Source organism: Rhamphochromis longiceps, linkage group LG5, assembly GCF_057381845.1.
Source record: "Rhamphochromis longiceps isolate RC_006_pf linkage group LG5, R_longiceps_female_GT1.1, whole genome shotgun sequence".
Taxonomy (NCBI): Eukaryota; Metazoa; Chordata; class Actinopteri; order Cichliformes; family Cichlidae; genus Rhamphochromis; species Rhamphochromis longiceps.
The window spans coordinates 41,211,020-41,235,385 of NC_140561.1; the positions used below are offsets into that span (position 1 = coordinate 41,211,020).

Here is a 24,366-nt window from a genome sequence, read left to right on the forward strand (position 1 = left end):
TCTCTCCACACCGCCACATATTCCATATGTACGGGGTACTCCTTGGTCGTGGCATGTGGATATTTCTTTAAGACACGCCCGGCTGCGCCCCACAGCTCACGTATAAAACAGCTGTGCAGACGTGACACCGGTGATAGTTTGATCTCCACTTGTGTTGTGTGTGTGTGTGAGTGCCTTGAGAGTGCTGTATGTATGTGGCAGTTGGGTGCCCTGCCTCCCAGCATTTATGGTCCCCTGCCCACAGTTGGTTGCTGCCGTGCATGCCGGGAGAAGTTGCCTCCACGGCCCCCTCTGCAAGGCCTGGGCCGTGGAGGTTGATTATCGTGAGGTGGAGGTTGAAGAACTTCCATCCCCTCTGGCTACCACTGGAGTGGGGCCCAGATGGGTGAACCCATGTCTGGGTCACCTGATTCCGGGCCCCTCCCACAGCGTTCCCTCCCATGGCCCTCCCTGTGAGGCCTGGGCTGGTGGACGTTGATTGTCAGGAGGTTGATGTTTATGACACTTGGCTCCGGTCAGACAACCAGGGATGCCTGATGGGACTGCCTGTCTACCCTGCGGCCACCTCACTGTGAGGAAGCTGAGGGGCCTATGCAGACGTGTGAAGATGGCCGTGTTCAGTTGAAGCGGGGAGGACCCGGAGCCAGCTGTCCTCCAGCCGCCCTCCTCCCTCCTGACATCCTTTGAGTTGGGTCTAGTGGCCAGCACTGCTGCAGGCTGTGTTCTCCTGGCCTATTGCTCGCGCTTCACTGGTTTTACACACCAGTCAGACCTCGCTGCTTCTGACGGCTCGGCCAGCGGTTGACAGTTCTCCAGCCTGCGGCACTGGCTCTCTGTCTGGCACATTGCCCAAATGCTGCGGGTCTACGTGGCCAGCAGGACCTGCTCAGTGAGCTGACACCACGGCGAGTCACGTCCTTGGCTGCACTGCAGCTCCAGGCGATCTTCTCCTGGCGTGTTGCCTGCATTCGCAGACTTACGCGCCAGAGTGTTCTCCAGCCTGCAGTGCTTTGCACAAGTGTCTTGTTCTGTTCAAAGTTCACTGTTGCTGCTTGCCTGTCTGCGGACTGCGCTAGCGACCACTCAGCCCTGGGGCAGACCTTTGGGTTAAGTCCCAGCTTGGCCTTCAGCGGGCTAGACCACGAGACCCCCCGTCTGCAAATGGCTGGGCGGCTTCGTGACTGTGTGGATGGACCCTTCGGGTTGCATCCCTGCCTTGACCCTGCATCTTTGCAGCTGCACTGCTGCTGCAGGCTGTGTTCCCCTGGCGTATAGCCCGCGGTTCGCCGGCTCACACGCCAGTTGGACCTCGCTGTGTCTGATATACCAGCCAGCGAGTGAGTGTTCTCCAGCACGCAGCGCTGGCTCTCTGTCTGCAGCAGGTGCCCGCTCATTGAGCTGCCACTTCCCGACTGTCCGCTACTGTCTCATCAGGCCCACTCTTGCTGGCCCCCTGTGTATGGATGGCACAGAGTGGCTGCTATGCCCTGGTGAAGCAGGCCTCGCTGTGTCTGATATGTCAGCCAGCGAATGTGTGTTCTCCAGCATCCTTTAGCCAGTCTCTGCCTGGCACATAAGCTGCTGCGGCTGCAGGCTGTATTCCCCTGGCGTATTGCCGCATTCGCCGAAGGTGCCCAGCTAGAGATCCTTGGGGGGGCGTACGCACGGGCTTGTCCTAGCCGACCGCATTCTGTCGCTCCAACCACATGCCGCCGGTTATGCTTGTCAGACCTTGCTATGTCTGACATTTCGGCCAGTGAGTGAGAGGTCCCTAGCCTGCAATCCTGGCTCCCTGTTGGTGCTTGCCTGTGTGTCACGGACTTACTCGGCCAGCACGGGGATGTCCAGTACCTGGGACTTTGTGTCAGCACCCCCCCTCCCTGTCTGTCAACAGCTCGGGGCGGCTTCGGCTTTGAGGATGGATGGGTCATATCCCTAACTTGACCTGCAGTTGCTGGCTGTGTTCCCCTGGCGTTTTGCCCGCTTCGGCGGCTTACACGCCAGTCGAACCTCACTGTGGCAAGTGAGAGTTCTCCAGCCTGTAGCGCCAACTCTCTGTCTGGCATTGCCCGCATGTCGTAGGCCTATGCAACCAGCGGGATGCCTCGCGGTTCTCGGGTTGACCTGAGCGGCCGATCACTTGCAATCCTGTGTCCTGCACGATCGGTTCAGGCCAGTCTGGCGTCTGCAGACTGCTACCTCCACCCCCTGGCTCGGCCTTCGCATTGCGAAGCCCTGACCAGGGTGGTGTCTCCATTGGTGCATTGTCACTGACTCCCTGCACCTTCACTCTCGGCGGTTCGGTTGCACTGTCTCCTCGCGGGGTGTCTTACAGAGTTACACCGTACATATGGAATATGTAACGGTGTGGAGAGATAGTCTCTCACTAAGAGAACCAAGGTTACACCATAACCGTACGATCTTGTTGTTTTTAAACGGTTCCGTTAAAGATGGGAACCAGAAATCCAGAGTTCAGCCATTAGCTCGGCTTTTGGTAACAGATCAATTGAGTTGTATGCGCTGGTGCAATCTGTCTGCTTTTATAACTTTAGATGGTGTGAAACAAGTGAATATCCTCATCTGTGGAACCTGACTCATTGGATTCCATCACTTCCGGGTAGGTGACGTCTCATCTTCCTGCCAGTCATGGTCATGAGGGTAGGGTTTGTACCTTATAAAGTGAGTTGCCTTGAGGTGACTGTTGTTGTGATTTGATGCTAAATAAATTAAATGTAATAAACTTAAACCATCCTGTGGGCTTTGTAGAGACACATTCAGTCCACGTGCTTCAGGGGTCTACTGTAAATACATATGTGGGTAACTACAGTTAGCTCGCTGCCAACTTTCAGAGAAAAAAATGAGCAAAAATGGAACAGTTTAAACTGAGGGATGAAAGAGATCCTGCAGTAATGCTAAACAATGCTGTGTATTTTAGCATTAGAGCATGCTGCTCTAATAACCCCTCAAAATTAAATGCAACTTTACCAGATAGTGAGAGAAAGGCTCCCTGCGGGTTTGGTGAAACTTTTTATTGCTTAAACCCAACAGTTGTTCATTTTCAGCCGATACATCGTGAATCAAACTGACAGTGAGTCCAAAGATGGACCACAGCTCGTTGTGTTTTAGCATGGAGGATGTGTGTAATCTGCTTAATAAAGATCCAAAACAACACAATGGTTTCTGTCAAATAAGGAAACACAGATGCCTGATATAGTCACCGAAGGAGTGAGCAGTGCTCCCACGGCCTTTTTTAGCCTTCTGCTATGTTTTCATGTGGGGAACCTTACAGAGGTAGAGACGGGCAAGTGAGCATGAGCTGACCCTAAACAAGTCGCAGGAGACGCAGACGATGGGCAATAAACAGTCTGCGTACGAGCTATCATTAGTGAAGACAGGCGTGACATCCTATTATGGATTTCTATTGTGTCAACTTCTTTCTATTTAAAGTCCACGGGAGCAAAAACAAACCACCTGCTGACAGCAGAGTTATTTTTTCCCTCCTGCTGAGAACGTCTTCATCTGCGGTCGAGTCAGAAACAAACAAAAGAACAGAAAATCTCCAGAAAAGCTCGAGTGGGCCTCTATCGTTTCCACGCCAAAGAAACAGGAGGACTTGTGCATGTGTCTCTCTGTTAATTAGAGCGAGCCAGTTGGTTAATTGTTTGGCTGATATGGGCAGAGGAGGAAGAGGAGGAGAGAGGGAGGACGACGAGGAGGCAGAGGAGAAGGGGGGCACTTGATTCATGACAGGGAACCGCAAGTTTGAAGGGTGTCGACAGATAAGACTGCAAGGGTAATTAACAGAAAGAGAGAGGGATGATGAGAGAGAGAGAGGGAAGGGAGGGAAGTGCCAAGAAGAATAAATGTCATAAAAGTGTCCCAGGATGCTATAATGACTTCAAAAAGAAAGGAAAAAATGGAGAGCTGGTGTGTGGGAGGAGGGAGATAAAGACAGGAAGTAAATGAGCGCGAGAGGGCAATGATTAAGGGCATAATTCCATTTTATTAGACAATACTGCTGCAGAGCAGGATGCCAACTGGGCATGAGCAGTGCTGAGTACATGGACAATTAACTTTTACAAAAAAACTCTCCAAAATACAAGCTTTGATGCTCCTCAGGGTCAACTAATGTCAAGGAGGAGGTGCAGGAGGAGCACAGAAACAGCCTCAGAGCAGCTCGCTAGAGCGTTTCTTTCAGGGAGCAGGAGGAGGAAGACGAAGAAGAGGAGGAACGATGGATTACAGAGGAGGGGCCGTCCTCACACCCTGACGGTCTCCAGAGGGTCTTCATTTTATCCACCCAGGTGCCTGAATTCAAGTGTTCTTAGAGGAAAAGAAACATGTAAAAGTTTTAAATAAAGTTTGGTTAAAACCACAAACCAACGCTCTGGTCACCGAGGACGTTTGTTCACAGACTGGCAGACTGAGCGATGGTCTCTGGGGGTCGGTACAGCTCACTGTCTCTGACATTTTGCACCATCGCTGCTGCTCGTGTTACTGAATCTCATTTTACTGTGTGCAGTACTGCAAATATGAGCTTGGACTGCAGGTTTGACGCTGCCTATCTCAATGAGTCGAGTCGAGTTTTAAAATCACAGCTAAAGTGTTTTCATTCACAATTAACAGACACTGCTCAAAATTGAAGGAACACTGGAAACGATCACACAACCCACAAAACGATGGTTAATGGTTTAACCACCGACACTTTCACCGACTCGTTTTTACTGACTAGGTCATATATTTGGCTGAGGTCAGTGTCACTGCTAGTAGCATGAGGTCATACCTGGACCCCACAGAGGTGGCACAGGTAGTCCAATCGTCAAAAGCTTTGCTGTGCCAAATATTCTTAAATCTGCCTAAACTGTCTGCCAGTGGGGTCAGCAAACCAGCAGATGAATCCTTCTGCTGCATGCCTTTAACGAGACACAACTGTCTAACATGTATGCTTAATTGAAGAAAATTTGGCTTATTACAGTGAAATCTGATTTCTGTTATTTAGAAATTCTTTACCTAAAACGAGTATAAATTGTTGAACAAGTTGTTTTCAAGAAATTTTTGTTTTCTTTAAGATCTTACACCTTAATTTTGATTTTCACATAAACACAAGACAAGCTTCTGTGTCACTGATACATGTCTTAAATTCAAAAATTGTTTAAGTGGCCTTAGTCTTGAAATAAGAAAAATAATCTAATTCTTATTGTGCAAGTTCACCCAAACCATTGTCAAACTCTGTAACTGGCAAATAAAGCTCAACATGAGCTGAAACAGCTTATAGATAAACAGACATATTTTCCTAGGACGAGCTTAATTTTCTCGTGCAGAACTTGTTTGTTCAGAATATGTTTTCTTTTTAGACGAAAAATACCAAAAAAACGTCCATAAAGGGTTTTTTTTAAAAACCTTGTCACTCTATAGGAGAGCTGGACAGGGCCATCGAAGGCCTTCGCCCCATCAGCAGAACCGGTATCGGGATCAGATACAGAGTGACTCCAGCTGGTGTGGATGCCTCTGACCAGACCATCGGAAACGGACTTCGAGCAGGCCCTGTGCTCGGTGCACCGTGGAGCCATAGATTACCACCAGAGCAGGTTCACCCAGAGCACGTGTGACAGACGAGGTGTGGGTCAGTGATGGTCTGTGGAGCCAGATCCATGCAGGGACACACAGACCTCTACAGGGTAGACAAGGGCACTCACTGTCAGACTCGACACTGGTGCTGTGGGCTTTAATACTATTAACACATTACCCAGGTCATATCAGTATAGATACACTAATTGTTTTCCACTGACGTGTTTTCAAAGTGTTCCTTTAATTTCTTTGATCAGTGAATTTTAAGTGTTGGTTTCGTGCAGCAGATGCAGTGTTGACGATGTCGTGTTGAAGCGAAGCTGCCAATTCAGCTGTAGGCAGTGCCACAGACAGAAGCGGTGGACCTGAGCATCCTCTTTCCCTTAAAGATGGAACGTGGTCATTTGGGAGGAGCTCAGATTTGAGCTACTGTTCCTCCATATAAAAAGACACCTGTATGAGCTGGGTTACCTCATCTGGGAGATGCCTCTTGGACACCCCCTAGATGGTGTTTGGACATGTCCTACTGAGAGGAGACCTCAGACCGCAGACATGCTGGAGAGATTACATCTCTCATCTGGCCTGGGAGAGCCTAAGCGCCCCCTCCCACCCCTGAAGTAGCTGGAGGAGGTGGCTGAGGAGAGGGAGCGTCTGTTCGGACTCCTGTCCTGACGACCTGGACGCAGATAACCACCAGAAAATGAATGGATGGCTGTTTCCTGAGCAATGTTTCTACTTTTTTACCATCTCTATTCACAAAGCACTATTTGACCTTGATATTGAAAGGTATCATGTAAAGAACTTTTTTTGGACTTTTGTTTTAAACCCAGACTTCTTCAGAGGAGGTGGCAGCAGTTCTGTCAGCCCTGCATCTCTCAGTCTCACGGCTGCATGCAGACCTTTGCCAAGATGTTAGGGCAGTCAGTCTGATTTTGCCTTAGAGGCAAAACCTAAAGCAAAAACAAGTGAAAAGCACTTTCTTCTGCTCATTAAGCTCCGATGCTGTGAGCTCCTGTGGTAATAGATGAGGGCGACTCAGTCCCCCTCAGTGTGGGCACGGTCGTTGTCCAAATGATTTACGTCTACATTAGACCTCGGTGACACACACAACATGAACACAGCTCAGTCTCTTCTTACTGTATTTTCACAACAAGTCTGTGCATCACAGCAAAGATCTGGAGAGGATGGAGACATAAAACAATTACATTTAGCTTTCAGTGCAGGACTCCTGAAAGAATCACAGCTTCAGACCTGTGCTCAGTTTGAGCACAGCTGTCACCACACACCTGCATGAGTCCTTCCTGACTTTCTCCCTGTAACCACCTGCTATGGCGTTATAATGGTTTGTTTTTACTTGATAAAGCCGCGTGGGGACATGGATGCTTCCACAAAGAAGAATACAAGTCAGACACACGGTGTTCAACTTAAAATAGATTTATTTTATAACCAGAAATAAATAATTCACCTAAAAAGCAAACTGAGCAACAATGCAGGTGTAGCCAAGTACAGGATAGGGTAGGGGAAGTTAAAGTGGAGAGAATGGGCCAATAGCTAGATTCGTAGGAGGGTCAAGGTGAGTGGCGTGGAGAAGAATGACTGGAGCCACAGGTAAAGTGGCTTTCAATTGTGTTGAACTATCTAGCAACAATTAAACAGCACTTCATAAACAGGAATGAAAACATAAAATAAAATACAATGACAGCGATAATAATAACAACCAGAATCCTATCTGGGCTCAGATATGTCAGTCCTGTCCGTGTTCAGTCAATTCGAATCCAAAAGGTCAAAAGTCTGTGATTGGTGCGATTTCGTCCTACCGCACTGTTGCAATTGTTCGTGAGGGAAGAGCAACCTGCCCTTCTGGGCCAACTCGGAATGGCTGTGGTTCGGTTCAAAGGGAAATCCAGGTCTCACGATCCCACAAAAAAAACCTAGCGTGTAAACAACAGAGCTATTACTAATTCAGTTCACACACTATAGTGATGTATATGGCCATATGTGAAAATAATGCAAAAGCTTTAACAAAAACAAGCACAAAACATTAATTCTAATTTCTAACTACAGTCTGTACAGTGCATCTTAATCATGAATGCAATCTTTAAATTGTAATCAGCTTATTCTATCATCAAGGTGCACATTTCTATCAGAAATCAGAAATAAACCATGAACTATAGTAGATTATTTTTTCCCAGTACTGCCCCTTTAACTGAATTACAGGAGCATTGCTTTGCACTGCATAGCAATGAAGCAATATGTTAATTACAGTCAATGTACAGAATAAAATTACCAAAAAATATACAAAAGCCCACAGGCTGTAGTTCTACAGTATGTGGTAACGTATCAGCACAGTCAGAATATGCAGAGACATCTATACAGTGCTGCTCGAGCAACAAACGTAACAAAAAATAAAATAGATTCAGAACCTTTAAGATCAAAATTAACTAATCCCATCATCTTATTTTAGTGCATTTAATATTCAACATGTAATACTAGAACATCATCAGCACACAAGCTGAGTGCTCAGAGTAGCTGAACTCCGTGAGAACCCCCGTGTGTTCTCCCACAGTGAAAACGTGGTCGGCTCCAGCTACAGCTATGAGCATCAGGCTAGTTAGTAGGGGTGTAAAAATACTCGTATCGATATTGAACCGTTCGATACAGTGCTTTCGGTTCGGTACGCATATGTATCAAACAATACAAAATTTTTAATTTATTTTATCAACTTTCCTTCTGACGATGCTGTCTGTGTTGAGCGCTCAGTGGATCTGCGTTCAACTACTCTGCCTAGGCTGCACTGTCGAGTGCAGATCCACTGAGCGCAGGGCAAGCTAGCAAGACAGAAGCTAAGCTAGTTGCAACATGGCAGCTGCCTCAACGCTACCCGAAATTCAACCTCCCCCACCCTCATTCAGATCTGGCGTTTGGAACTATTTTGTTCTTCATGTGAAGTATGACCCTGAAGGTAAACGTGTCATGGGCAAAAGTAAAACAGTATGTTGGATGTGCCACGCAATGCTCAATTGGTGGGAACTAGTGCGTTAGCGCAGTTAGCTTTTTAACGTGTTGACGCCGTCCAGCCCCACGCACGGGGCGATCCGCGGTAACTTGTTGCCGCGTTATGGCGTTAATGTCATTTTAACGAGATTAATGCTACAAACTTTACCCGAGTCATTTAGACAGCCGTTAGCACATGATTCTCCTTATGGGGACCTGATATGTTTAATATGCTGCTGAGAATATAGCCCAGAAGAAGCGTATAGTATAGCTTTTATTTTGGAAAGAGACATTTCTCTGTAATAAACTCTCTTTTCCAAAGATGAGTGATTTCTCAATCAGGTAGATTTATTTTATTTTTTAATTATTTTGTTGTTTCAGCAACATTAAATTTAAAAACTGTACGTTTGAGTTAAAATATAGATTTATAATTTTAATAAATGACAAATTAAAAAGACATAAATTTTTTTGTATCGAAAAAATATCGAACCGTGACACCAAAGTATCGAACCGAACCGTGAATTTTGTGTATCGTTGCACCCCTACTAGTTAGCTTTTCAATTAGCCTGATTCGCCCAGTCCCAGTTTAACTCACCAGCACGCTTCTAATGTTCAACTCTCAGGGAGGATCTTGTCCGCTTCATCCGCACCCGTGCAGATCTACAACATTGAAATTGGGCCATTATATTCACCATTAACTTCTTGTTAGCTTTTTAGCTTCAAGGTTAGCTTAACAGCTTCTGACGCACCGCGATGGTTCCAAAGTCCAAAATGTTCTCTACAAATCAGGTCCGTTTCTCTAAGGTCCACGCAGATCTCCAGTATGGATATTTGCTCAATTTTTCAAGTTTATAGTTATTTTCCACCAACAAGCTTAGCGCTGAAAATCAGCGACGGTCTCGTGCGGTTGATCTGATATCATCGTGTTGGTGTTGTTCCTGGAACAACATAGTAAATGTTGATCTGAGAACAACACCAACACCACGATATCAGATCGTGCGTCTCGTGCACCCCATCTCTCTCTGTGTCTGAGCACATGTGATGGTACAGAGCAGGGGAAGGCGGGGCTTGTTCCTTCCTAACCAGTAGGGGTGTCAAATATACTCTTTGGGGTTTAATTCTAACATTTATTATTTATCTCTTATTATTGATTTACTTTAGATCAACTCAGTGATTAACAGAGTAATGATGAATCACAATTAACAATAACAATGTTGTATTGCATTACTGAGTCGTGTAAACTCACTGGGTTACACAGGTAACAAGTGAGGCTGTCTGTTACTCAGCTGGATCCAGCACCCAGCTCAGGGACTCTGAGACAGCCTCAGCACCCGGACAGTTTTACGTATCTTCATTTCTCAGAGACTCTGCAGCAGAATCAAACAGGAAATCACGCTTGTGCCGCAGATATTTGTGTCTCTGAGGTGACAGGTTGCATCCAGGTGGGCACACCACTTTACATCCTGGAGTTCTTTAGACAAACGTGATTGGTTGAGTCGTTAAAAGTGCAGACAGTTTAAATTCAGTGTTCAACGAATCCTGTTCATGTGTCTCTGTGTTTCGTGCATTTCAAACATCTGAACATTTGCAATGATTTCAGTTACGCTCATTCTCCTCAGTTTCTCCTCATGTTTAATACTACTGCAGTGTTAGTTTGTGGTTCAGTGAAACATCTGGATAATTTCACACACACATAATTTGACTTGATGTCATCTCAGATAAAACCTTTTTTTGGATAAAGTTGCACGCACTGATGTCCACGCAAGCGAACAATGTGATTATTTCCACTGTGTTCTCACCTGGGCCCGTTTAGGTCATGTTTAAGAGAAGCTGGTGTTTCAGATTTAAACAGCTCAGTTTAAAAACCTGCTGTCGCTCTGCAGGAAAACAAGTGAGATTTTAATCAAGAAATCAAATATCTGGTTCTGGTCTACCAGCTCGTGTTTGCCCCGAGGCCTTTTCTTTTTAATCCAGCCCTTCTTAAAGCACGCAGAGCATTTAAAACTTTTACGGGAACAAATTTTTAGGCAGAAACACCAGACGCAAACACTCCCAGTGTGTCAGTGACGAGGGGAGAGGGGTCAGGTGAAAGAGAGGCGGCACAGAAACTGAAAGAATGTGGAAACAAAGCGAGATGGCCCTGAGCGGAGCGGGAAAAAGGCCTGCGCTTACAAAACAACACGTAACCGAGACGAGCCTCCTTCCCCGGGAGGAGGCCTGTGTGGGAAGGCGGGGACCTTTATTATCTTTCGGTAGGCTTTGACCTTTGACCCAGACCTGCTCAGTTCACAGGGACCAATGGGATTTGGAAGTATGGCAACAACCCTGAATATAAAGTGGTGCGGGGGCACATTCCTCAACCAAGGTCAAAGCGGCGGCGCTCTCTGCGTTGATTTGTATCACCATGTGTCGCTGAGTCTTTGCTCTCACGTCTCTGTAAAGTGGGAACTGTGGACAGAGTGACCTCGGACCAAACGAGCACTCACATAACCTGGAAACTTTCATCACTGCGGTGTTTCCCTTTATCGCCTTAGATTCTTCGGGTTCCTTTTTTCTCTCTTTGACCTGAAACCCTTCATTACCACAAGCTCTCCCCCTCCCTCCCCCTCCCCTCTGTCCTTTCATTATTTCTCAATGAGAACTCAAACTAATCTCTCTCTTTCTTTCTCACTTTCCTTTGTGGCATCTAATCAATCAGTGGCTGCTCTTCTAATCAGCCTCCTTTTTGTTCTTTTCCCACCATGGATTCTACTCCTCTGGGAACGTTTGGGGATTCAGCAGTCAGAAATGGGTCCAGGTTCGTGTTCCCGAGCCTCGCAGACAGACAGACACAGCTAGCCACAGCTGGCCACAGGTGCCTCTGTGAGCCTGAGAACAAATGGAAGCATAATGGCAGTGCTACAAAGTGGTGGAACAAAATCAGGGAGAAAGGGATTTTTTAGATTCTAATGTAACAGAGAGGAGACTAAATCTGCTTTAATGTCGCTTTACTGGATTTTGTTTTCCACCTGCCTGTTTTAGCTCTCTGTCTGTTTTCTGAGCTATTAGTTAGCAAATCATGTTAGCTAGCTTGGGTATCAATGATAGGAGACACAGAAACATGCTAATCAGGGCTCAGTAGCATCCAAATAAAACCCTGAAATTTCACTCAGCAAAACTGGAGCTCCAAACCCAACGTGGAGGCGACGATTCAGACTCCACAGCATGAGATGCATGTAGGAGCACATGTGTGAATAAAGCATAACCCAACATTGAGACCATGCAGGCTGTTTTTCTTGTTAACACAGCAGCTGTGAAGATGACTGTCACAATCAGCAGGGCTGACTGTGTGTAGAGTGAAGGGTGGACCCAAATGCAGACAAAAACAAAATGTGAAACATGACTTGAATAACAGAAAACGAGCCGTTTATTGAGACTGGCAAAATAACTGTAAACAAACGGCAAAGCTAACAATAAACTAAACTGGGTGAGCTAAATTAACTAAAAACCTACAACAGGAACATGAGGAAACTTGACACAACTTCTTGGCTTGCAAACAAAGCAGACGATCTGACAATGATACTCTGAAAACAGAGGACTTAAATACACAGGAGGTGATTAGGGGAAGTGGGGACACATGGAGGAACAGCTGACTGACATGAGCCGTGACCATGACAGGACAGGGGAAGTGAAACTAAATACAATGAACAAAGAACACACGACTCCTTCAAAATAAAACAGGAAACACTGAAACTAGACATGACAACAAGCTTAACAGACCTAACACGTGATGAACGATACAAGAACTCAAACATAGAAACCAAGGAAACAACAGGAATTCGCATGATAAGGTGGAGCCAGGTTTCACAATGAGCTCACCCGAAACTCTGGCTGATTGGGACCCACACCCAGTTTCACACCTTGGCTCAGGCGATTAGAGGATCATCAGGGGGTCCTTTTGTCCCTCTGTGGGGGGAAACTCCCACTAGGCTTATATCTGGGACTCTCCACCATTTGACCTTAGAACTGAAGAAGCTTCTCGGATGAGAGGTGAAACGTCTTCAAGTAACTTAAAGAAGTCCAGACGCTTTTCTTTGCAAGCTCCTTTGACTACGATGACCTGCATGACTGAGAACCTTCACAGATATACCAGAGGGTTACCTAGGCAACCAAAGGCTGGACTCTCTAGATGCCGCCAAGCGTCAGCTTCAAAGCAACGAGCGACCGCTGAATCGTCCTGTGTGTAAAAGCAGCTTTAATTTTCCCGATTTGTGGGAAACTCACACTTTCTAGCAGACATACCTGCAGGAGGGGTGTATATTATTCTCCACCCCCCCGGGACAGTAAAATGACCTGCTGGTCCTCAGGGCACTGAAATGGTTAAAACTTTGATTCATTAACAGTGAAGTGATTTAGGAATGTTTAATAACTGAAAGGACCCATTTCTAGAAGCGTCCAGCTGTGCGTGCTGTTCAAGGAGTCTGAGCAGCTGATAAACCAATCAGTGCCTCTGCAGACACATCACAGCAAAGGGTTTTCTCACCTTCGGGGAGCTTGATAGAACAAGCTTTCACAGTGGACAGCAGTCTGAGGTGCAGCTCTGTGTCTTTGTTCCAGTCCTGACATTAAATAACTCTCCTTGTTATTAGATCCTGGCTTTACCTTCGACCTGTCAGAGTCCTCCAAAGCTCAGTGAACGGCACCAGATATTACATTTACCTGGAAGCTGTGTTTGAATCTAAATGGTTTCATTGGGCCTGTATTCCTGTGCTCTTCAGTGAAACTGTCAGTACGGAGGTCTGAGCTGTGAGGGGCATGCGTTTGTCTACCCGTGGATTTGATGAAGTTAGCCTTTCAAAGGCTTCTTATCTTAGATAAAAGATGCTGACAGCTTCGAAAGAAGGAGAAACAATGGTGAGAATGGGACGGCCATGGCAGCGCCGACACTGGACCAGTTTCAGAAAAACCTTTCCTGCCGTTCATTACCTGCATCTTTACTTTCTTCTGACACCATTAACATAACTCGTTATTGCTCAGCACGTTCAGCCTCCAGTTACGCTTTCTGCACCGCTTCTCCCAGTGATTCCTCGGGTTCCTTCAGTAACTCGGTGCAGTGAAACATTACAGCGGAGGTTGAGCAGCTAATTGGTCTGAAATGCAGGGGGATCTGTTTGCAGTGCAGCTTTAAATAAAAACGGCAGTCAGCAACGACTTCCATCTGATTTATTGCTGCAGGCCAGAGGACTGTAACAATTCAGCCGCTCCTTCTCCTCACTCCTCATTACTCACCAACTCAATCCAGCAAGAAGAATGAAGCAATAAGAGACCCTGTCTTCTTTTGGAGATGCCTCTAAAATCATTTCTACACAGAGAAATGTCCCCAGCTTGTTGTTGTTTTGGAGCATCAGATTCAACATTATGCACACTGCTGTTTGCTTCTTCAGAGACAGAATGTATTTGTATGAGAGAGTGGCGAGCGTCGAACACATGCGTCCACAGACTGTATGGGACCATTGCACAAACCTGCTAATCAGTGCTCAGTAAAGTCCAAAAAACGCGACTCCAATATTGTTGGACGCTCTGTTGGTACAACAACCTCACAGCAGCCATGTTATTGGTCACCAACATCACAAACACGGTCCAGAGATCAAGCTCAGGTGAAGCTAGCAGACAGCTAGCAGCTACAGCTGCCTGTGTCGCCATCTACCTGTCAGTCATAGAGGCCACGCCTCTAATAATGCAAAAAGGTGAATTCTTCCCCCGAGGGACTCCAACATGGTTTCCAACATGGGCGCCTGTGGGGACCGACTCACCGTCGGAGCCTCTGCTGGACGTTAGAGGAACTGCATCAGCCATCAGCTGCCTCTCGTTCAAAGCACGGAAACTAAAATGTCAGTTTTTAAAACCAAATGTTTAAAACAAGAATTCCCGATTGTTGAAGGTTTTTAAGTGAAGTTGCATCGGCTCGATTTCTTACATGAACCACGATGATGACGTGTTCCACGTCTGTCACTCGTGATCCAGCAGCATCTGTGCTCAGCCTCATCACTTACCAGCTCTCAGCTTTGCAGTCTGTTTGGGTAACCTGGGGATATTCAGCTCAGTGAATCAGCTCCATTTTTCAATCTACAGCAAGATGCAGAGAAAAGAAACTGAGACGTTATTACACGAAGCACAAACACCATATGTCCATCATGTTTCAACTTTTTCTTCCGGTTTGAGGCTCTTTCTCTTAAATCTTCTGCCTCTGCAGCGGTTTACTGACACCGAACGGAGCTATTCAAACCGACTCCTACTCACACAGCAGCGGTGGGTGGAAGTGGGCATTAATTATCATTCCTGTGCAGATTTTACTGAAATTTGGTGAAAATTTGAGCTGCATTTGGATGGACATCAGGCTGGAGATGCTCTTCAAAAATGAGTCGATATCACTGTGTCATTCAGATAAATATTCATCCACTTCCACATTTTTAAATAGATTATTGGGGAGGCTCACGAGGAGGCCAAGAAGCTAAGAGTTAAGTGTAAGTCAGAAGGTTTGAAAGTATTTCCATCCAAAACGTTTGCAGTTGGGCCTCCATGCGAAGCTGTGCACCAAAGCTGATTCTGCAGGGTCACGCTTATCAGAGAAACTCCACGTTTCTCCCTGCAGGTCCTCGTCGTGAGAGAGAGGACGTCATCTGATGTGGAAGCAGCAAGCTGGTAGTGCTAACACCACCTACATCAAACCCTCAAAGAAATCTGACAAACGCTCCCAGCAGACCTTTTTTTCTGACCTTGTAGAATTGAAAACAGCATAAACAGTATTTAAAGCGAGGAACAGTCTGCTGCTCAGAGGTGGCAGAGTGCAGATACAGATGTGTGTACGTATAAACATGTACAAAAAAGTTGATCGTGCTCGTTTTCACCTCAGTGTTTCTGTTCTTTTGTGTCCAAAGTAAAAATGTACTCCCACACATTTTGTGTACAGGCGGGTAGAAAATGTTTTAAATTTGAGTGATTAGATTCCAAAAATGAAACGTGGTATCAAGAAAGCACTTTTCTATGACATATCCTACAATACTGTACTCATGAAATCATGGGTGATCAAACTCTTTCCCCCCACCCCTTTGTGTACTTTGTGACAGCATGAAGGTGAAATGTCGCGTGGCTCCATTGAAGACACTGCACTTATCGTACAGAAACAAAAATCCTCTGATTGGCTGAGATGACACGAGGATGATGACATCGTGTGTGCTCATAAAACTCTGGAAGGAGCAGCGTTCACACCTGTGCGTGAAAGAGCGACATTTCCTACACTGACATTAAACATTAAACAAGTTAATCACGAGCTGCATGCGCGGTCTGTCAATCTCTATTTCCCGTCTGCAGGTTTACGCCATGATTGTTTGGAGGAGAAGGAGGCGATACGTGACGTGTGCGAGGAAAAAGAAGCTGTCCTGTTGAGATTGGGGTTTATGTCTAAGTGCAGCTCTGAGTGATGTGAAGTGATTTGGAGAATGTTGCAGCGCGTAAAGCCCTCATCGCCAGGACTTGAATTTATTCTCCTTTGGTTCTCCCTCATTGAGCACAGCATTACAGAGGAGTAATCTCTCCCTCTCACCATCCCGCCGTCTTACTCCAAAGCTCGGCGCTCTCGTTCTCTCCGTTTTTGTTTCCTCTTGACCACTTTTTCCTGCTTTGTTGTTCATTTATTCTGTTAGATTTCTGTTTATGTTATTGTCTTTCTGGTTAGACCTATTAAAAAGCAATTTGATCCTGCACAAGCATTTCCTGCAGCGTTGTGCGTCTATATGATAATCACAATATGAGCTTCAAGTTCTGCGGCTGTAACAATATCATCGTCTGTTCCGGTCACACTCTTCAGATCAGATATTTTTAAGTGTGTATGACTGATTTTAAACAAGTAGCTTTACTCAACAGAAGCAGTCCAGTGAAATAACAGCTCTGAGTCCACAATCAGCTAACTCTCGAGCGTTAGCAGCTAAATCGATTCGTTTCTCCACGAAATGTGAGACTGTGATTCCAGAGTTGTAGCCAAAGCACAGCCAGAAGGTCCACGGTGGGCCTTTCTGTGTCGAGTCTCCTCCCACAGTCCAAAGACGTGCATGAGGTTACTGTGGATACACAGGTGTTGATGTGAACATGGATGATCATGACCAGGACATGTCCTCCCTCTGGCCCTGAGTAGATGCGTGGGTTTGCACTACCTGGTTGCTTCCAGTATTTTCCAGCTTGAAAGTTTTGAGACTGACTTTGTGAAGCTGAGCCGACACCTCAGACCTCCCTCTGGGACAGTGCAGGTCATCACGCACACAAAGAAGGACATTTCCTTTGTGCTGAGCTCAGAGTGAACAGGGACATAATGTTCAGCGTTTGCTGCCGTGTCCTGGTTCAGGTGTACACCGCTGGCATCGATTAGCTCTCTGCTTTTCCTTAAAGGCGGAGGATTCCTGGAGCCGCCGCAGTCTTCTCTGGCTGTAATCTCGCTCATCCGCCGACTCTGTTTTATCTCATTTTTCCCCTCCACCTTTTCATCCCTCTCTTTCTCTAAATCCTGCTATATCCCAGGTAGGTAAGTAGAGCTCCTCTGTGAGCCTAATGAGCTGAGGAAGGGGCCTCGCCGGAGAAGACCGGCGTGATCACTGCTACCTCTGTTCCCATTTAGGGCCAGGTTTCGCTTCACAGGACACACAGGGACGGAAAATGGAGAGGGAGAGATTTTAACAATAGCAAAGTAACACCATCCACCTGCCACCTGCCTCATCTCTTTCTCCTTTTTCTCCCCCTCTTCATCACCCGCAACTTCATCATAATTCATCGCCATCCCTCTCATCTCTCTCAGCAGCCGCGCCACAATCACCGTATCTCTGTTTTCTTATGTGACTCTTCAGGATTGGACAAGCTTCATTACCCCCTCTTTGATGTATTTCTTTCTTTTCCCTTTTTTCTCCTCCCTTCTCCATTTCCCCGAGCTACTTTGTGCTCTCGGGTTCACCGCTCTAGAAACTCGATCTCCCTGCGAGAGCCGTCTGATGTTTTTATCTCGTTTGTTGTGGTCTGATTTCTTCGCAGGTTCACGATAGTTTGGATTCATCGAGTTATCCGCGTACGTGCCGCTGACAGACCGCATGTGGAAAATCTGATCGAGTAGCTCGCCAAGACGAATCGAGACCAGAAATCATGAAACGAGTTTAAGAAGAGAGCGCAGAGATAATTTACCTCCTGACTAAACAGCTTTTCTCTGTTGTTGTTGGTCTGTATTTGGTGCTATGTAAATACAACTGTGTGGTTAAAAAAGGAAAACAAGCCTTCAGCTTTGTTACAGCGCATCAGTCATCTCCTCGATGCATCAGTGTGGCGGCCTTCTTCTTCTTCTTTTGCCTCTTTTCTGGTTTTTATGCATGTTTGTCATGTTTTCTTTACAGGCGACATTGTGCAGACCACAAAGGGGCCTTCTTGGGCTTCGTCGCCTGGAGCAGAGTCTAGGCTTGTCTTTCAGTCACATGAATGAGTGCATGTAAACTCTGCTGCTGTCATCATCGTCTGTCTGGAAACAGGGTAACTGGAACCTGACATCTCAGAAAGTGGATGGTTGTTATACGTGGGAGACAGACGGGAAAGGTGGGATTACACAAAAGTGCAGCAGAGCTCCGTTATAAGTTCTGCTGATACCTCCACAGAGGTTTTGGGCATGAAGTCGATATCTTTAGTTTACAAAGATTTACAGCTGGGACCTTTAAATACTGCATCAGGAACTCAGGCCGCACATTCAGCCTCGTGTTGGTAAAAACACCAAATAAAAACTGTGAATGTTACCGTCTTAGCTCTTGTGTCACTGACACATTTGACTCAGATCGCATGTCGCTCAGTGCACAGCAGGGTTTAAATTTGGCATCCTAATCAACATTTAGGTCATCCCTAACGGAGCACGAGGACATGTCACGCTGTGCGCCGTGGTTTGGGCCCATCACTGATGCAGCAGCACACCAACACACACAGAACCATAAAACTCGGAGTCAGTGTTGATCAGCACAGATGCATTTCTACTGCATCGAAGAAAAAGCTAAATGTGTGAATTTAGTATAAGACACAGAATTCATGCAGAAATAATTTGTTCATAATCGTGTTTTCTCCTCTTTTGTATAATTCGATTCAGATTTATTTGCATCGTGCCAAACCACAACAGCAGTCTGATGGCTGAGGGCTTCTTGTTCTACTTTTGGAAACTCCAGGAACCACCGAGAGCGAGGAGCTCTGCAGAGACAGCGTGATGCTGCGAGGTCTTTAAGCTGTAACAGGGACTTTAAGGGCAGTGTACATTCACACCTCACAGGCATACAGCACGTCCACACAGCAGCAGGGTATGACTGCTCCTCAGGCCCTTCCTTTGGCCCACTCTGACCACGATGATGGTTCGGTCGTCTCTCAGAGAGCAGCTCTGGGACCAGTTTGAGTCTTCAGCTGATTATGAAAGGAGATGGCCACAGGCCCTCTCTTAATGATCTTACATCAGCACTTGTGATCTTGATAAAAGCAGGCCATTATTACCCCACAGTGATGGTTACACAGAGGTTCCTGTAATAAAGTGCACACAGCCCCTTAAATTCCTCACTACAATGTGAACTTTGATAACAATCTATAAATGTATTTATTTTTCCCTCCATATAATCGAGCATGTTGTGCTTATGAAGACTGATTAACCTTCGAACATCCACTGGGTCACCTGCGACTCATCCAGGGTGGCTGGATTAACTCTGCGAGCCCCTCAGGGGAACATGGAAAGTCACAGTGCACTCTGGGAAACATGGTTAGTGTGCGGCTAAAAGCAAAGCAACCCTGAACAGGGTTCATTGTTGTGGATTGACGGATTCATACAGAACACTTGTAGCTGTTTCAGTTTGAACTCTTCTCCGGACTCAGCAAACATTTTCCTGCAGTTACAGCTGAAAGTGAAGAAACTCTCTTTGCAATGATAACAACCTGAAGCTGTGATCCTGGACATCGTAATGAATGCAATTTTTAACTTCATCTTAGTCTTCATCAGCGACGAGCCAAACCTTGAAAAATGTGAGACCGTTGCATCTCCTGAAGAGTTGGAACAAGCTTGAGAAGCACTCGAGTGCATGAAGGAAGATTGCAGAGGTGTCTCTTTTTTCATTTCCCATTGTCCCAGCAGCCTGAACCCTCCCTTGGTTTCCATGGGTATAATCATCATTTCAGCGAGAGCTTTAAAGCAAGTGTCTGAATGTTTCTGATCCCGACTAAGGATTCTACAGCTTATTTAAACATTCATCATCTGCTGCTCATCCTGATCCAGGTCCCGAGAGAAACACCCAGACCACCCCAGCCACGTCCTCCCGCTCTGCTAGGAAAACGCTGAGATGTTCCCGAGACGGCACAGAGACAGAGCATCTCCAGCAGGTCCCGGATCTGCCCTGGGACCTCCTCTAAGCACACTTTGCCCATTTCACTTTACCTAACAAGATGCTGAACCACCTCAGCTGCTTCTTTTTGATGTAGAAGAGGAGCAGCTCTACTAAAGAGTGAGTTCTTCCCCTCGTTTCTGAGGTTAAACAATAAAAACACATTTGTTTGCACATCATCCTAAACTAAGAATCCCTTTTGGTGTGCTCAGATAGCCCATCAGTAATCAGTAATGCTTCCAGAAGGCCATCTTTAGTGCCAGGACTTTAACTGAAAAGATTTAATACACGGGCAGGACGGATACTCCTGTGGGTAAAGTGCAAGACTGATAACATCTCCTATCTAAATGTGATCTACAATCTGAGAATAAATGCCTGTTTCTTCGCCCTCCCTCGCCACAGCGGGACGATCAGGCTGCAGAGCCCAAACATCACCCAAACAAGATTTTTCATCAGTGGCAAAATGTTTCCCGATCTGACAAATCCTGGAGTCGATCGCTACACGCCGATGGCCGGCCAGCGCTGTGAATACAAATGTCCATCCCGCTGTCACTGTGGCAGGCCGGCCGCGGTGCTGAATCCTTTTTGGAACGATCTCAGGTCGCTCATTTCCACTGAGAAATACTTGAAATATGCCAAAGAAATATGTGGCAGCATGCATCTGCATCATGACAGTGGCCTGAGTTTGCCCCTGCAGCACATCCCTCCATCTCAAAGGTATACATACAGTATCTGACATTTCCCCTTTCATGGTGCTGATCGGTTCAACCAGGAAGGCTGAGTATGTGACAGATTTTCACTGCAGCTTTATGGAAACCAATAAATTCAAGAAAATGATGGGATCATCATAGCTGTGATGTGAAAATGAGTTGACATCGTCCTGAACTTTCCATTTGTGGTAACAGCACCAACAAACTTAGACCAGCAGGAACAAATGTTCTGTTTAAGGAAATGTGGTGAAACTAAACCAGCACCAAGCTGCAGGGACCCAGCCAGCCCATAGAGCAGGGATGTCAAACATAAGGCACGTGGGTCTGCCAAAGGGTCCGAGCCAACCTGCCAGACAGGAGGGCTTACATGGATCTGATGGGTTGGGCTGATGTCTTTAATAGGGCTTTGGAGCATGGCCGCTGAGGCGCCATTTTCGCAGGCCAAACAAAGGGCTAAAGGAGCGAAAGCATCAGCAATGGCTCGCACTTGCTGTGTTGTCGGTTGTAACATTAGATCGCAGGATCGGGATGGAAATAAGCTGGAAAATGGGCTCTCTTTTTATTCTTTCCCCACCTGGAAGCAACGTGAGGGAGCTCGTGTATCGGATGTTACCAAGAGAAGGCGTCTAGCCTGGATAGCAGCTGTGAGATGAGCTGATATCTCTACCAGCCACAGATATCTGTTGGTGCTCCAGACATTTTCATTAAGGTGAGATCTAAATAAGTTCATATCACTCTTTATAGCCTATTAGTTTTATTTTCTTATGGCCAACCTCTGGCTGTATCTTGGTCATATTACCCAGCAAAACCCAGTATGCAGGTTCATCTGTAACAGTCCTTGTGCCACGGATCCGCACTGTTGCTTCTACATTAAACAGAAGAGCAGCGCCATGGCTGCAGGTCTCCACGACTCCGGCCATACAGCTGCAGTGGGCGGCTTCAACCTTCCCTGTGATGCTCACAGTGACCCATGGCTGCAATGCTGGTTCATTCAGTCTTTGAGAGTGCAGGACCTGAAACACACACAAAGTTCATTTAAAGACAAGAACTTTAATGAGCCAAGACTGATACAAATGTGTTTAATCTACTTTCAAATCCATTTATCACAAATATAGCAATGAACGTGTTTACAAAGTTAGCACATACATGTAATTTTTTAAAATCTTTTTATGTATCCATCTATACAACGCTGCATGTTATATCCTAAATCTGCCTGTTTGTTTTTTAAATCTGCCAGCAAAAAATGAACCTAAAGTATGTCATGCAAGGATATAATCACTTCAAGATGGAGAAAGCATAAAGTTCGACTTTAAGTGACAATTATGAATCATTTAATATGATAAGGAGATTCTGCAGGTCATTAATCAATGTATAAAACTAAAATCGAATGTATTTTTAGTGACACAGGACACAAACAGGGAAGCAAGCTGTGTAATTAGGATTATTTATAATAAATATGAATTAGTGCAATTTCTTTAACCATGGAGAAAAACTAAATCCTTCAGGACAATGTCACATCACTGAACTCACGATGTTATCCATCTAACAGAGCCTCCACATGTTCTCACCAGTGTTGGTCAAGTTACTTGGAAAAAGTAATCAGTAACTAATTACTGATTACTTCCCCCCAAAAGTAATCCTATTACTTTACTGATTACTTATTTTCAAAAGTAATTAGTTACATAGGCTACGTTCACACTGCAGGCGAAAGCGCATCAAATCCAATTTTTTTGACCCTATGCGACCCATATCCGATCATGCTATGACAGTGTGAACGGCGCAAATCCGATATTTTCAAATCCGACCTGGGTCACTTTCGTATGTGGTCCTGAATCCGATACATATCCGATGTTTTAGAAAGCAACTGCTGTTTGATGGTCACGTCGCATTAAATCCGTCTTTTACGTCACTGACACAAGACAGACGCCAATTATCAGCGCTGGAGAAGACACCGCGAACGCTTCCTGGACATCCAGTGTAGATGTCCGTGAAACTGTTGGGAAGACAACGTTGGAGAAACGTGAACATTTTCTTTGTTCTGTATAATCTACAGATTCTGACAGAAATCTGCAGCTATCCTTTGCAGCACCGCTCCTCTAAAACAGCAATAAGGATCATTATTAGGTTATTTACATTATTATTACATTATCATTATTATGTCAATAACAAAATAACTTAAAGCAAAAACTGGGAATCGTAAAGTCCGAAGTCTTTATATTAAGGCCATCAGTCAAACATTGTTTGGTCTGGGTCTAAACAGAGCGCGTCGTGTGTGACGTCTTCTTTTGCGCATGCGGCCGCTTTGAGCGTTCACACTAGAGCGCGTTTGCTGTCGCATTTTATTTGTAGTGTGAACGAGCAGACAAAAAAATCGGATTTGATCAAAAAATCGGAATTGAGCATTAAGACCTGCAGTGTGAACGCAGCCTTAGTTAAAAACATGATTTACAACCTGAATAGGTAATAAAGCAATAGATCTTTTTTTGTCACTTTTTACGGAATCAAACTCAAAGTAAGGTCAGTACTTACGCTTTAAACGCTGCACGCTCATACTCTCTGCCGCACTCGATATATTATCTATTGTTGATCTGCACACAACTGTTGCCACAAATGTCGCACTCGCTTACGTCATTGTCATGAGACACTCTCACAAAAAAATCACGGCTTTAGTAAGGCCGTAACGCAGCATGCTTACGGGAAAGTAACAGTAATCTAATTACCTTTTTTGCAATAGTAATCCCTTACTTTACCTGTTACTTGAAAACTTGAAAAAAATGCTTGCACTAATCTGAATGTTCGAAGGGAAATCAAACACGTTTTACAGCAGTACTCAAACTGACTTACCTTTGTTTGAATGAAGGCGAATTCACAACGTGGAGTCTAAAAATAGCCAAATCTTGTACCCAATCCTTGGTGAACTGGATGTGAGCCTCCAGACATTTATAACTGCAAAATTGGTTCGGCTTGTACACGCTGACTCCAGAGACAAGGTACGAGAATATATCAGGCTAAGTCAATAGCGGTAGGTCTTCGGGGTATCAACTCCACGGCCGTATTTCATACGGGTCCACATTTCCAACGCACGCTAATTTTTGCAAGTACCGTCTCTTTGCATTCGGACGCAATCTGTCTCTATAACGTCCGTTTTCTTTTGAGCTGCTTTTAAGCATGATTAGTAGCAATCTTCCTTCCAACACAGTGTGTTTGTTTTGATTCGTGGCCTGCTAAAATGGTGCCTCGCTCCCACAATGCATTGTAGCGTGACGTCAACTCCAAAGCCCTATAGCACAGACTGGAGGTATGTTTAAATTCTTTGTTCTCAGTGTGAATCAGTTCCTGCAGCGCCTCCACTGTCCGAACCTCAGAAACCCTCAGACCCGGCACCGCCTCCTCCAGCCTGGGTGGAGCCTCCAGAAGAAGCATCGACTATAACTTTGCATAACTCAGTGCTACATGCTGCGTTATGTTGGGCTGTTCAAACTGGGCCTTCACCTACATTACCTCAGCCATAGCTCACTTTGATTGCAAGTTCATGTCGTTGTTCTGCTCTCCAGACTTTGAGTCTGTGCTGGAACAGCAGTCAGTCTGAGGCGGCTCCAGTTCACAGCTTCCTGGGTTAAAAGGAGATTCTCAGTCATCCAGGTCATGGTAGTCTAAGGAGTACGAAAGAAACGATTGGACTTCTTCAA

At 45.7% G+C, this 24,366-nt stretch overlaps 1 long non-coding RNA gene across 1 annotated transcript; it reads right to left on the reverse strand.

Moving 5' to 3' along the window:
• Positions 1–7,066: 7,066 nt before the first annotated feature.
• Positions 7,067–9,575, reverse strand: LOC146670669 (uncharacterized). Its single transcript, XR_014911889.1, has 3 exons — positions 9,312–9,575; positions 9,158–9,222; positions 7,067–7,499 (listed from the first exon to the last, which is right to left on the reverse strand). It is a non-coding gene; the product is annotated as an uncharacterized LOC146670669 (long non-coding RNA).
• Positions 9,576–24,366: the final 14,791 nt, after the last annotated feature.